The sequence below is a fragment of the Danio rerio genome, chromosome 5 (genome assembly GCF_049306965.1).
Source record: "Danio rerio strain Tuebingen ecotype United States chromosome 5, GRCz12tu, whole genome shotgun sequence".
NCBI classification, from domain to species: Eukaryota; Metazoa; Chordata; class Actinopteri; order Cypriniformes; family Danionidae; genus Danio; species Danio rerio.
The window spans coordinates 45,383,546-45,397,075 of record NC_133180.1 but is presented as its reverse complement, the minus strand read 5'-3'; the positions used below and the strand labels follow the sequence as shown (position 1 = coordinate 45,397,075).

General features: G+C 36.7%; 1 long non-coding RNA gene across 1 annotated transcript; it reads right to left on the bottom strand.

Moving 5' to 3' along the window:
* Nucleotides 1–412: 412 nt before the first annotated feature.
* On the bottom strand, nt 413–9,345 carry LOC141385593 (uncharacterized). The gene is made up of 3 exons (XR_012406317.1): nt 9,288–9,345; nt 2,732–2,953; nt 413–2,488 (listed from the first exon to the last, which is right to left on the bottom strand). It is a non-coding gene; the product is annotated as an uncharacterized lncRNA (long non-coding RNA).
* Nucleotides 9,346–13,530: the final 4,185 nt, after the last annotated feature.

Genomic DNA, 13,530 nt, shown 5'->3' with positions numbered 1-13,530 from the left:
GCTTTTTTTAATTAAAAGTTATGAGAACAAGTTGTCCTTGTTTTTGTGTGTGTGTTTTTTCCCAGGCTTATTCTGAAAGCGTACCGCTATATATATATTTCTGGAGAGCGCCAAATATGACCCAGGAGCTATGTTTTGTTTTTAGCAGTTTTTGTTTTTATGAATCCACTAGAGGCTGCTGTGCACGCTTTTTGAGATCTCAAGTTTCTCTTGTGAGTTCCATTGGCACCTGCTGTTCTTGCATAAATCCACCAGAGGCCGCTGTCAACTGACCCACCCTCCTCCTTTACTAAACCCAACCAATAGTGTTTTCAAAAGCAACAATTGAAGCAACAAATCCGTCTGATTTTTTTCATGTTGTCAGATTTTACCACATTCTCAGCCTGTTATTTTACTTGTTTTTTTTTTTTTTCAGATTCTGTTTTTGTATTACCTGCTTTCTGGAACCGTTCTTCGCCGAACTTGAACCCTGTCATCATGGTCAACATCTCTTTGCGTCTCAAGTCCACCGATGTACATGGCGAGCTACTGGCCAAAATAGTAACAGATTGAAAGCCGTCCATACAGAGGAAAACAGTCAGTAAGTGAGAAAAGGAACAGAGTCAAACCGCCCCGTAGCATTCATTTTAAAGACAAAATGCAGCCATATGTACTTTTGGCTACATAGTTTGGAATCTCCAGAAATGTATATAGGGCTATGTTTTCAGAATGAGCCTATGTGGTTTAATTTTGGACACTGAAGTACTTCCAACAAAAACTGAATTTTGCGAAGGGGCAGGGCTTCATTGATTGTGCGCATCCTTCCCTCTTTGAAAACTAAAGGTAAGAGGGGTGTGGTTAAGAACACATCAAACTGACATCAATAGAGAAGGACCGTCAGTCCAAGCATGGATCTAAAAGGTCAGACATTGACTGATTATGACATGGATTAATTGTTCACCTAAAGAATAACAAAGTGAGACATAATATATGCATTGTAAATTTTAAAAACCTTATGCTATATATCACACATGCAGAAATCTCAGGAACATGTTTCAATCTATAAAGTCCCCAAAGCATGAGCCTATGCTGCAAGGATTTTTTTTCAGCTTTACAGACATAAATGAAATAGAAATAATAAAATAAAATAATTAAGCATTTTGTAATTTCTTTTTTTGGGGGGAGGGGTGTAAAAGACTACTCTTGTGCAAAGTAAGCATTTGATAAAGATATCATGTCCCCCTATAAGGCCTTAAAACTTGACAAGCTGATTTGAAAAAAACATGTTCCAAGGTATACGTGCACCCATGACAGGGCAATCACACAACATTACAACCCGTAGTAAAAAAAGTGCAACCTCTCTGCACATAAATCTACTGTGATGTTTGTAACCTCAGCCTGAACCAGACTCCGGGAGGAAAAGAAGCAAGTTCCTGATGGATTGCTGAGCAGTGACCTTTAGACAAGAAGTGATGAATATGTCTGAAGACATCTGTGGGACTCCAGAGTCATAAGCAATGGCATTACAAGCTGAAACCAGACACTAATGAGTGCATTATTGCAAATACCAGCATCTAGAAAGATTGTCATCAAGCAAGCTCAGCTGAGAGTGACGTGATGAGCGGTGAGTGGGAATATTTTAGGCGTGTTTTGCAAATGAGCATCTGTTTGTTTGGAAAGTTTCTTGAAATTGTATTTTTTTCGGATAGATTAGTGACAGCTTGCATTCTTGATCATTTATAACAGTAACAAATAGGACTCGTAAAACGCTGTGCTGTTTGAATGCTGAGCATGCGTTTTCTTTGAGGGAGATTTATGCAGTTGTGAGTAATCACTTGGCTAATAAGGTCACATCTGGTCACAGTTAAAAACAGCTTTATTAATGGTTGCTGTAAAATTTTTATCGTGACACGACACTTTCCTGCATATTTTCTTTCATCCCTGTCGAAAGCAGACACATACAGGCTATGTGACAACATATTTATAGGTGATGTGGAAAACATTTACGTGTCGACATCTGATAAATGCTGCTATTATGAACACTTTGAATGGGCAAAATGTATTTAAGTTTTAGATTTTAGTTAGCTAAAATGGAAATGCGTTTTTTATAATTTACTTAAAATTTGTTCATTCATTCATTTCCTTTTCGGCTGAGTCCCTTTATTATCAGGGGTCGCCACATTGGAATGAATAGCCAACCTATCCAGTATATGTTTTATGCAGCGGATGACTTTCCAGCTGCAACCCATCACTGGGAAACATCCATACACTCTCATTCACACACATACAATACGGACAATTTAGCTTACCCCATTCACCTATAGTGCATGTCTGTACTTGTGGGGTAAATCGGAGTACTCAGAGAAAACCCGCGCGAACACAAGGAGAACATGCAAACTCCACACAGAAATGCCAACTGACCCACCTGAGGCTCAAACCAGCGACCTCCTTGCTGCAAGGTGACAGCACTTCTCACTGTACCACCGCACTACCTAAAATTTGTTTATCCCTGGAACAAAACAGATACTATTATTATTCAAATCTGAAATATCCAATGATCGAAATTCAAAAATACACCCATAAGAAGCACAAATTATTGTATTGAAAGTACACATGAAACTAACCATATTGATTTTGTTAGCTCGCATTGTAAAGTTAATTTATAAACTAATTTCGAGGCCCAGAGTCAAGCTAATGTACGAACCACCAATCAGAAAATTCCAAACTCAGTACAAACAGCCAAGCATCCTACCTTTAGTCATCTTCGTTTTGAAGAATCCCTCCTCTTACCCCCTCTCCGTTCCTTTGTCCTCTACAGGGCAGCTCGGCGGCCTAGTGGTTAGCACTGTGACCTCACAGCAAGAATGCCTCTGGTTCGGGTCTCTATCCGGCCAGGTGGCGTTTCTGTGTGGAGTTTATGTTCTCCCTGTGCTCGTGTGGGTTTTACTCGGGTCCTCCGGTTTCCTCCCACAGTCTAAAACATGACACATAAGTAAATTGACTAAACCAAATCAGCACCATAGTCAAATTCCACTGGTAACACACCCTCATAGCAATCCTTAAGCAGCAGGTGGGGGAGTGGGGGGTGGTTCTCGAGATCTGCTTCAAACTCCCCTCTCGCCCTGCTAACAGTAGGGAGCTCCAGGCTTGAGGATCTCATGAGCTCAGGGCTCTCTCCCGGGACAAACTAGCTTATTACCAATCATCAGTTAAATGTGAACTCTTGAAGCTAGTTTTATGGTGAACAATTCAAATGAGCATGTCATTAGGAAAACAAAGCTTGCCTTTGTAATCCAAAACTGAAATCTGAAAATACACTTCCGGTTTGTTTTTAGTTCTTAGATAACGCAAAGAGCATAGAATCACCAAGAGGCGACACTATAGTGTGGTTTGGGAAACTAGATGCCGCGGTGGCTATTTTGGAATCAAGATTCCAATAGAACAAAAGCATATAATAAGTCTGTAAAATAAACTATTAAAAGTGCTGATGATTGTGATAGTAAGTGTTGTATTGTCATCTTTCAGGTTGTATCTCAGCTTAAATGCACTTTTTAAGTAAACAACTAAAAAAATGAGCAGCTGCTTGCCATCGCAACAGCAATTAGATCCAATGGAGGGCCGATCGCTTTCACTCCAAAATCGCAGAATCACAGGGCTGTAGCTGGGCGCTGCTGTTGCTATGGAACTTTCTATTGAGTGTCATCTCTTGATTATTCTAAGTTCTTTGGATAACATCTGTCTGAGGTATTGGGCGTGGTTAACATACTTAACCACGCCCCTCCAACTGTCAGTTTTGACAGTGCTATGACACCAATCAAAAATGGTGAGGAGGTGTCTGTAAGCTTGTATTAATCCTCCCCAAACCATTTTCCAGATTATTCTGAATGAAATGCCCATAATTTAATACATCCAATCAGTTTGCAGTAAAAATGCTTACTCTTTTCCAATTTGATATTCTGTTTTTCTCAAAACTGTCACAATACAAATTTGGAAAAAAAATAGTTGCAGCATTCGGTTCATGCAGACTTTAATAAAGATAGTAAATGATATTTCTGTCCCTCCAATGAAAATATGTTCACTCAAAACTCACACCCAAGCAGTTTAGTCTTCAGAAAAAAATAACTAAACTAAAAAAACAACAACCAAAAAACATAGCTTCATATGATGAGCAGATTGAATTTAGCATTTTTAAACATGCAAACAGTGTGACTCCGCACTGTCGCCTCACAGCAAGAAAGTCGCTGGTTCGAGTCCTGGCTGGGCCAGTTGGCAATTCTGTGTGGGGTTTGCATGTTCTCCCCGTGTTGGCGTGGGTTTCCTCTGGGTGCTCCGGTTTCTCCAACAAGTCCAAAGACATATGGGACAGGTGCAGTTGAAAAAAACAAAATGAACGTAGTGTATTTATGCGAATGAGTGAGTATGAATGTTCCCTAGCACTGGGTTGCAGCTGGAAGGGCACCCGCTGTGTAAAACATAGACTAAGCCAATGGAAAATGAATGAATGAATGTATAAACAAACATTAATAAGTGAACATAAACACAGCCAAACTTTTTAAACATGCTAGAATGACCCTCATTGGTTACATAGCACAATCATTTCACAGCAAGAAAGTCGCTGGTTCGAGCCCTGGCTGGGTCAGTTGGCATTTCTGTGTGGAGTTTGCATGTCCTCTCTGTGTTGGCGTGGGTTTCCTCTAAGTGCTCTGGTTTCCCCCAAAGTCCTATGACATGTGCTATAGGTGAATTGAATAAGCTAAATTGATTACAAATAACTTAGACGAAAAGAAAATGAATAAAGGATTCACACATGTTAAGCAATTTTGAGGTTCTAATCTAAACTACTTTGTTTCATATGGGTCTGTTATCGCATCTCTTTATGAAAATTTTTAAATGTCATGGTTTGGTTGATTAGACTTTTATTGGTAAGTCAGACATCTGTCAGATTTTATTAAACATCTTCATTTGTACCCTGAAGACTTTTTATTGATTGGCTTCTTGTTTACAGCCGGAATGATTCCATGTCAAAATAATAAAATGTTTTCCATTGAAGTGTATTTATCTGATGCTATGATTGCATGAAAGAATGACAGGGTAAGCTAATGATAGTGGAGCTACACTCTCAGAAAAGGTACAAAATATGTTTCCGGGGCGGCACCTTTTCAAAAGGCAAATCAGGTCCACATTTGTACCTTAAAGCTACATATTATACCTAAAAAGTACAAATGTGTAGCTCATAGTACCTTAGTGTACCCAAAGATACAAAAATGTTCATTCAAGTACATTTTGTATGCACATGTAAGGTAAAAAAGTGTACTTTTTTTTTAAATTACTAACCCAATGACAGCTTTTGTACTTTTATTTTTGAGAGTGTATGAAGTATCCACAACTCCTCAGTTGTCCGTTATTAACCCGAGGTTCTTGTTTACAGCTAGAATGATTCCATGTCAAAATAATAAAATGTTTTGCAGGCACAGTCTTGCTTTTTTAAACAAGGTTATGGGTAAAGCTGGAGACTAGAGAATAGATCAGTTGGGCTGAGTGTTGTACAGATAACAGAGAAACCAGTCTGGATCTGAAAATCATTCAAATACATAACACATGCCTGCCCTATTATTCTATCCTGAAATAACCATACACAATAATTTGCCATGTGCAAATCATTGACAAAACACATATTAATGTCTAATTATTATTTAACAATGGTGTCATGAATGTATTCTGCTCAGTGCATGATATGTCCCCATAGTGACCATAAAAAACAAAGCTCTCACAAAACATCTAAACCAAAGCTATTTCGATTATTCATAGTCCTTTTATGAGTGTTGGAAATGGTATTTTAATAGTTGATTGTGAATTGCAAAGTTATTAAATGACTTTGATGTGTATTCTATGGTTAAAATATATTTTCCCATTATTATTTAGTAAACACTCATTATTTTGTTTTAAATCACAATTGTTTCCAGTAAAATGGAACATTTTGTACAGAACATTCATATTAATACAACTATAAAACACAAATTTGTAGGTTTGTCATTCTTTTAACACACACTTAACATTTCACATTTTGGCATTGGTAATATTTTTGCTCTCACTTTGTATTAAGTGGCCATAACTACATGAACTTACATAAAAAAAATAAATAAATAAATATAAATACAATACGTTTTAGAGGCTGCATCCTCTGAAGGATGCATTAGAAGTGCGCTGCATCATCATGGCGCAATGAAGGCTGTCTCATTTAAAAAAATTAGAAGGCTCCTTCAAACGCAGCCTCCAAATGCATCCTTCGTTTCCCAGGTAATGAAGGACACAACCGACGGATTCTTTGTGGCCTCGAACTTCCCAAGATTCATTGCGGGCTGATAACGGCAGGACGTTCTTAAAAAGAAAACTCCGGTTTAAATGTATTAATTAAGTTTATTTTACTTGGAAATCTAAACACATGTTAAAAAAGTATTATATGTCTTACTAAAGAGTGATTTTTTAGACAGTTTACATGTTTATGTGTGCATGCATGGATTAAAAGAAATGTATTTCCACCTTCTATAAACCTTGTTTTGCCTTCAGATTGCTTAAAATAAGTTGAAAAATCACTTTGAAAAAAAGTCATTACAAATTTTATCAGTGCATATTAACAGCAGCTGTTGATGACGAGATCCGTCCTTTGTAGGCTATAGATCTTCTCATTTCAAAACTCTCTGTTCAGCCTGTGTGGACTTCGAAGGACTCACCTTTGAAGTATGCATTCTTCGGAGGATGCAGCCTCTGAAATGAGACACATGCCTACTCTGTTCCTAATGTATTGCGGAACACTTCTGGTGTTATTGAGGGTGAGATTAAGGACAGGTTTGGTGCATAGGTTTAGGGATGGGTTAAGGTGTGAGGAATGGATCAACAGTGTTATTATAAATGAACAAATAAATTGCAATGTAATTACGTGCATGTATTTAATCAAGCATAAGTACAAGTTAGAAACGTGTATACACAATAAGTACATTGTAACAAATGATTAATTACAGTGCAAGTGCATATTATAGAGTGGGACAAAGACACTGTGTTTTAAAACTATTTTCTTTTATGCTTACAAAGACTGCTTTTATTTGATCCCAAAGAGAAAGAGAAAGATTCATTTGATTTCCTTTAGCTTAGTCCTTTATTTATCAGGGGTCGCCACAGCAGAATGAACTGCTAACTATTTTATCGTTTTACACAGCGGATGCTCTTCCAGCCACAACCGAGTACTGACAAACACCCATAAACTCCCTCATTCACACACACACACACACTCATACACTATGGCCAATTTAGTTTATTCAATTCACTAATACCACCAGAGGAAACCCGAGCAAACATGGGGTGAACATGTAAACTCCACACAGAAACACCAAATGGCCCAGCCGGGATTCCAACCAGTGTCCTTCCCTTCTTGCTGGGAGGTGACAGTACTAACCACTGGGCAACTGTGCCTCCCAGAGAGAGAGAGAGAGAGAGAGAGAGAGAGAGAGAGTAATACTGGAACAAATTATTATTTCCCTCATGTGACAACAAAGCTGAATTCTAAAGTACTTACTGTCATATCTTTCAGAGGTCATTCTAATACGCTTATTCTTAAACTATGTTTATAATTTATTCAATGTTAAATTAAAAATTTTACTTTGGAATGGTTTTGCTTTGCTTTGCTTGGGCACCTGAGGATAATTACATTATCCAACATGACATTATCCAGAATGTTGGAAAGACAAGGAAATTAGCAATTTTTATGGTGACCCCGTGTGTGTCATTGTATGGGCATGCAAATGACATCATATGTCTGGTTCGGTTTTGTAGACATATATAATATTTATATTTAATATGATCAGTGTTGGGAAGGTTACTTTGGAAATGTAATAGATTACAGATTACAAATTACACTATTTAAAATGTAATAAGTTACTGTAATTTTCGATTACTTTATAAAAGTAAAGTAACTAATTACATTTCATTACTTTTTGATTACTTTTGATTTTCTAATAAACATTTTCAACTAAATAATTTTCAAGCATTTATACAGAGCAGGGGTGAGCTTACAGTAGCTCTGTTTACTGTTAGAATCTCAAAAGCTTTCATCACTTAAATAAAATTAATTTAATTTATTTAAATTTAAAGTAGAGCCACCACAAAACCAGACCTTATCACAAAAACATGTTTACTGTTGTTACAAAATCACAATGTTAGTTGTGCAGGTGATATATGTGGCATTTGCAATAAAAAAATACATCTAATTTTTGAAATTTTCATTTTTAAATCGAAGCCACTTAAATCCAAATCAATCACATCTTAGTGATCAATAAAACTGCCAATGAAACATATGAGGCAGAACTGTTCGTTTCAATTATTTACTGTAACTAATATGCTGTACCAAACAGGAATAAATTATAGTACATAACAGCAAAAACAAAAAAAATCCAATAAAACCAGGTGTTACACATTTTAAACAATATTGATCCGCGATCTGTAAATGTAGCTTGTGTGGAAACTACTGCGCTACTTCACTAATAAAATAGCTTCGCTGCTGTGAAAAGCTATTTGATTTTTTAGCGACGCTACCATCACGCTACTGAGAAATGTAGTTAAGCTAGCTACACTGGTAATGTGATAACATCACTTTGGCCAGAGGAGTCTGCTGGTGCCCTGAAATTCCCAAATCGATAACTTTATAAATCATAATATATCATTAGAAATTAAAGGGTCTGTTTTTATTTCTGTACACTCACGAAAACGACAAAAACATTTGCTTTTATAAAACAAAGAAACGCTAGCTTACATACCTGCAGATGCTTCCTCATGCTTTTTAATGGCAAAGAGGATTAGACATAGTGCGCCCATGGCCATTAATTTGATTTAACAGTAGGGGGGACAATAAATATAACATTTCTTATGAGCAATTTTTTAAAGATTTTTTGAAGGAGACACAAATAATACAGCCGAATTGTACTTATATGTCTCTGCAGTTAAAAATGGTTTTATTGTTCATATTACTGCATGGAGACTACATTATGGTTATTTTCAAAGTTTTTCTCAGGTTCAATGACAAAGCAAATTTTTCTTGAAAACTATTTTTTGCATTGTTTGTTGTGTTGTTTACAGTTACATACTCATAATAACGAACTGGTTTACATTACACTTGTTAAATTGAGAGATCATATTGTAAATTGGTGAGCCTGTGAGGTTAATCTGCTAAACAGCCACAACTCAGAAAACATTTTAAAAAAAATGTTCACCCCTAAAAGAATTTTCATTATACCTTCAATAAAGCACAACACCCTTACCTGACACTGTACATCTGACTGACCCTGCTCTGCCTGTTCCTCAATCAGTTCTTTCTCCTCTGCCTGTGATTGATATTGTGACATTAGTATTTTCATAAGCACTCATTCTGAATGCCAGATTGCTTAATATGTGAACTTTTTGTACTTGGGAGTTTTGCTGCACTGAAAAATGATCTTATGTCCATTTTCCTTTTCTATGTCATTTTATCATTGAGGTAAAGTTGGTTTTATATTTGCACATTCAGTCTCTCATAATATAACCTCAGAAGAGTATTCATTGGAAATTCTAAATAGTAAAATTATATTAGCAGCCAACAACCATCAAAGTACAGCATTGTTTACACTTAGTGTTAATATTATATTGGTTTACCTAAAGGTTCTATAAAGACGTTGCAACTGATACAAAATACAGCAGCCAGAGTTTTATTGAAATTGAAGACACAAGAACATATCACAGCAGCATTAATAGAATAAATTTTAGGATTCTTTTATTAGTTTATAAGGCACTACACAACATGACACCTTTCATACTTTTCTGACTGCTTATCAAAATATAATCCAAACCGTTTGCTACGCTCTTCTAGCACTCGACTTTTAGAATTTCACTTTGTAAATATGATGCGATCTGGCGGCACTTCTTTTAGTCACTATGCTGCAAAATCTTGGAATTGTCTCCCAAATGAAGTAAAAGAATCCCCCAGAATTTATTATTAAAAAGCGTGTTAAGAAGCACCTTTTTAAAATTGCGTATGAATATAAGTTTGTGAAGTTTATGCAATTTATCTATATCGTGTAGGTTTATGTACATATGCATGTAAGGTGTGTGTGCATGTATGTAAAGAATATTGTGTGTGATTGTGTAGATGTATGCATATATGTGTGTACATGTATGCTTTTATCTGAGTATATATTTTGCTTTAATTGTCTAATATACATTATTTTGTATTTGGTTTATTTTAAAATGTCTGTTTGTTGTTTGTGAAGTGCCTTGAGTTCCATGTATGTAGGAAAAGTGCTATACAAATAAAATGTATTATTATTATTATTAATGTTGTTTTGAAGTCAAACTTGCATGAGATTTCAGTTCAAATATTCAAAGTACCATGGTAAACAATGTATGCAGCTGTCAGTGAATGAATGTGCGAATATAAAACCAACTTTACCTCAATCATTTTATCTAGTCCATGACACTGCAATGCAAGTTTATTCTGTAGCACATTTTATACACAATGCTAACTCAAAGTGCTTTACATAAAGAATGAAAAACTATCATAAAAATCATCACAACAATAAAAACAAGGACATTTTATATTTTAAATTAATTTAATCACCTAAGAACAGAACTGAAATTGATTGTACAAAAAATAAAGTGGGGCTAGTTTGGATGTAGCACAGTGCTCATTTATCAAATCCACAGATAAACAATATGCTAATTGTGGCCGTTAATGTAAAGTTAACATTATGCCAAGTCGTCCCAAATGAAACAATGCACTTTGGCGTATTATTTTGCAGTGCGCCACTAACGTATGCAACAAGCTAAACAAGCATGCGTTAACTACATGAGTCATTTTAACCGCTAATACAGCAGATTCATGGACATTGGTAATCTGCATTTTTGCCGCAACTAATTTATAAATGATTCTGCATTAACTTTGAAGAGAATCGATTCATTTAATGTGATTAATACACCATACTTACTGAAATTCAACCTTGACCTGTAGCTACACACCTAACTTCTGCGTCTGTCTGTCTGTGACTGTGTGTAATAGGCAGCGAGAATACAGTTAAACACCAGAATATTGCTCTACTCTTAACCCTAAGTAATAACAATGACACACATTCAGGGGGGGTGAAATTCCAGGAGTTTTACAGGAGACAGAACAATACGGAAGATGGGTATGAAATACGAGAGACTCACGAGAAAAATGAGAGTGTTATCAGGTATGCACACAATTAAACACATATTTTGCAAACTGCACAAAAAGGGCCAACAATTTTAATTACACTAACATGTTATGATCCGGAGGAAAAAGAAACTGGTCCATGTGAACTGCAACTGTTACTGACAAAGTTCCTGTCAAAGGCTGACAAAGTCCCATACATTAATTGTCTCTGCTGCTACTTCCTTTCTGCAAATGGCCGACTAAACCCGCGTTGCAGCATAGGTTATTGTATTAATCATGAGAAAAATGACAGGAACAAACACAGCACTAGGTTGGCTGTACTGTGGTATTGTTGTAAAAATTAACTTTTTTTTAACCCTTTATTCCCCGCAGCCGAATCTTCAGTGATCATCATCTTCGTGTCATGATCAGTCCCGTGATCTGCTAGTATCTGAAGGGAAAGGCATGTTCACATTTTCCCAGATCTGGCAGGTTATATTTGATGATGTACCGTATCGACATCGATGCACTCAGGCCAAAGATCCGCACCCAACATGTTTCATTAATTCGACTCTAAGCCGACAGTTTTGTTAAAGAATCAATAGTTTTAAACATGGTGAACTTTCAGATTTAAACTTCAGCTGGCTGTTTTCATTTACTTAGAGCTGTGTTACACACTGCATGGAAGCTCATTTTCACATTTTCAAAAAAAAACATAATATGGTCTCTTTAAAGGGGTGGTCCAGAATGTTATTTTTAAGGCTTGGTTGTGTTAATAAGATGCAAAGCAATGTGTGCTCATGTTTAACTTGAAGGAAATCGTGTTATTTTTTCATAAATCTCACTTTGATTATACACAGCTACTCAGCTAACATGAAAACGACTGTCATATTTCCTAGTTCCTCTAAAAGGCCCACCCTCAAGTGACTCTGATTGGTCATCATCATAATATGCTGTGATACGCCGATCGGCTTCACGTCACGCCCTGACAAGCACGCGCGTTTTGTGTAAACAGTCAGTCAGTCAGTCAGTCAGTCAACACGTGTCTGTAACGAGTGAAAATGGGATGCGGCTCCTTTAACTGTTTCTGTGCCTTTTAGTGTGTTTATGCGTGTATACGATGAAGTATTTGTAACACGAGAAGCGCATGTGCGCGGGAGAGATTTTTATTGTTCTTTTTCTCTCATGCTCGGATTAAGTTATTTTCTGTGGTGACAGAATAAAGCACAAGATGTGAGATGAGACCTTTGCGAGCCTGGATTGATTTGTTTTTGATGTTACACTCCAGTTGGGAAATCATTGCTGTATTTTTTTTTAAATCAATGCGTTACAGGACGTCTTTCATGCATATGCGGAATATGCCTGTGTAAGTAACATGAATCGTTCACATATCTTTTGCGACTTTATTGTCCGAGTTGTAAAACGCATAGCATAGCTGCCTATAGAGAGAAATTCTGCCGTCTCACACAGATAGACGCAGGTGCTGGCCAAGAGTGCGTGTATGTGTATGTGTGTGTGTGCGTTTACAGCCGTTTGATAAATATGGATTTGTAACGTTAGCTAAGTCGTTAGCGGTTACCATAATTTCCCGTTGTTTACATCTTTGCTACAACACACCGTTAAAGTTAGACACTGTACATGTCATGATCAATTTTAACAAATAAAAACACTTACAGGTCATGACTCAGAGTTCACAGCGTCTCCTTGCTCCATCTTTGAGGAGATTTTAACTGAATCCAGCACTGAACTGGGAGAGATTCTGGAAGCTGTGTTTTGTCAAATCATGCTTGCTATGTATTTTATAGTTCTCTGGAACATAATTAATATTGAACTGTAAGCACTTCTGTGTTTGGGTCGTGTCATTTGGAAGCCCAACAACAGAAACAGAACAGCTCTGTGGAAACAGCAGGATGGCATTTCTCTCTCTGCAGTAACGTTACAGCGCCTCTGGCCACGGCCTTTACCTGCGCAGTGTGGGATGCGCAATAACGAACTTTTGTGATCTCACAGGGGGCGGAAGTATTTTTTGTAGTCCCCAAAATTCGTTAATTGTAGGCGTTGCTAAGCTAACTCTGTACAAATCAAGGTCTCCCTTTGCATTAAACTTTGAATATTTTACATTCAGAGATGCTGTTTATGTTCACACAGATACATTACACATCAACTGAAGTTTAAAATATAATATCGTAGTGGACCACCCCTTTAAATTACACATATTAGCATTTTATTCCACTAAACTTTATTCTACATCCATTGATCCCAAACGTAAACATAAATACTAAAACAACCACATCACTGATTATTAATGAGCAATAAATTAGGATTTTATTATGGCAAAATTACACATTCCCCATATTGAT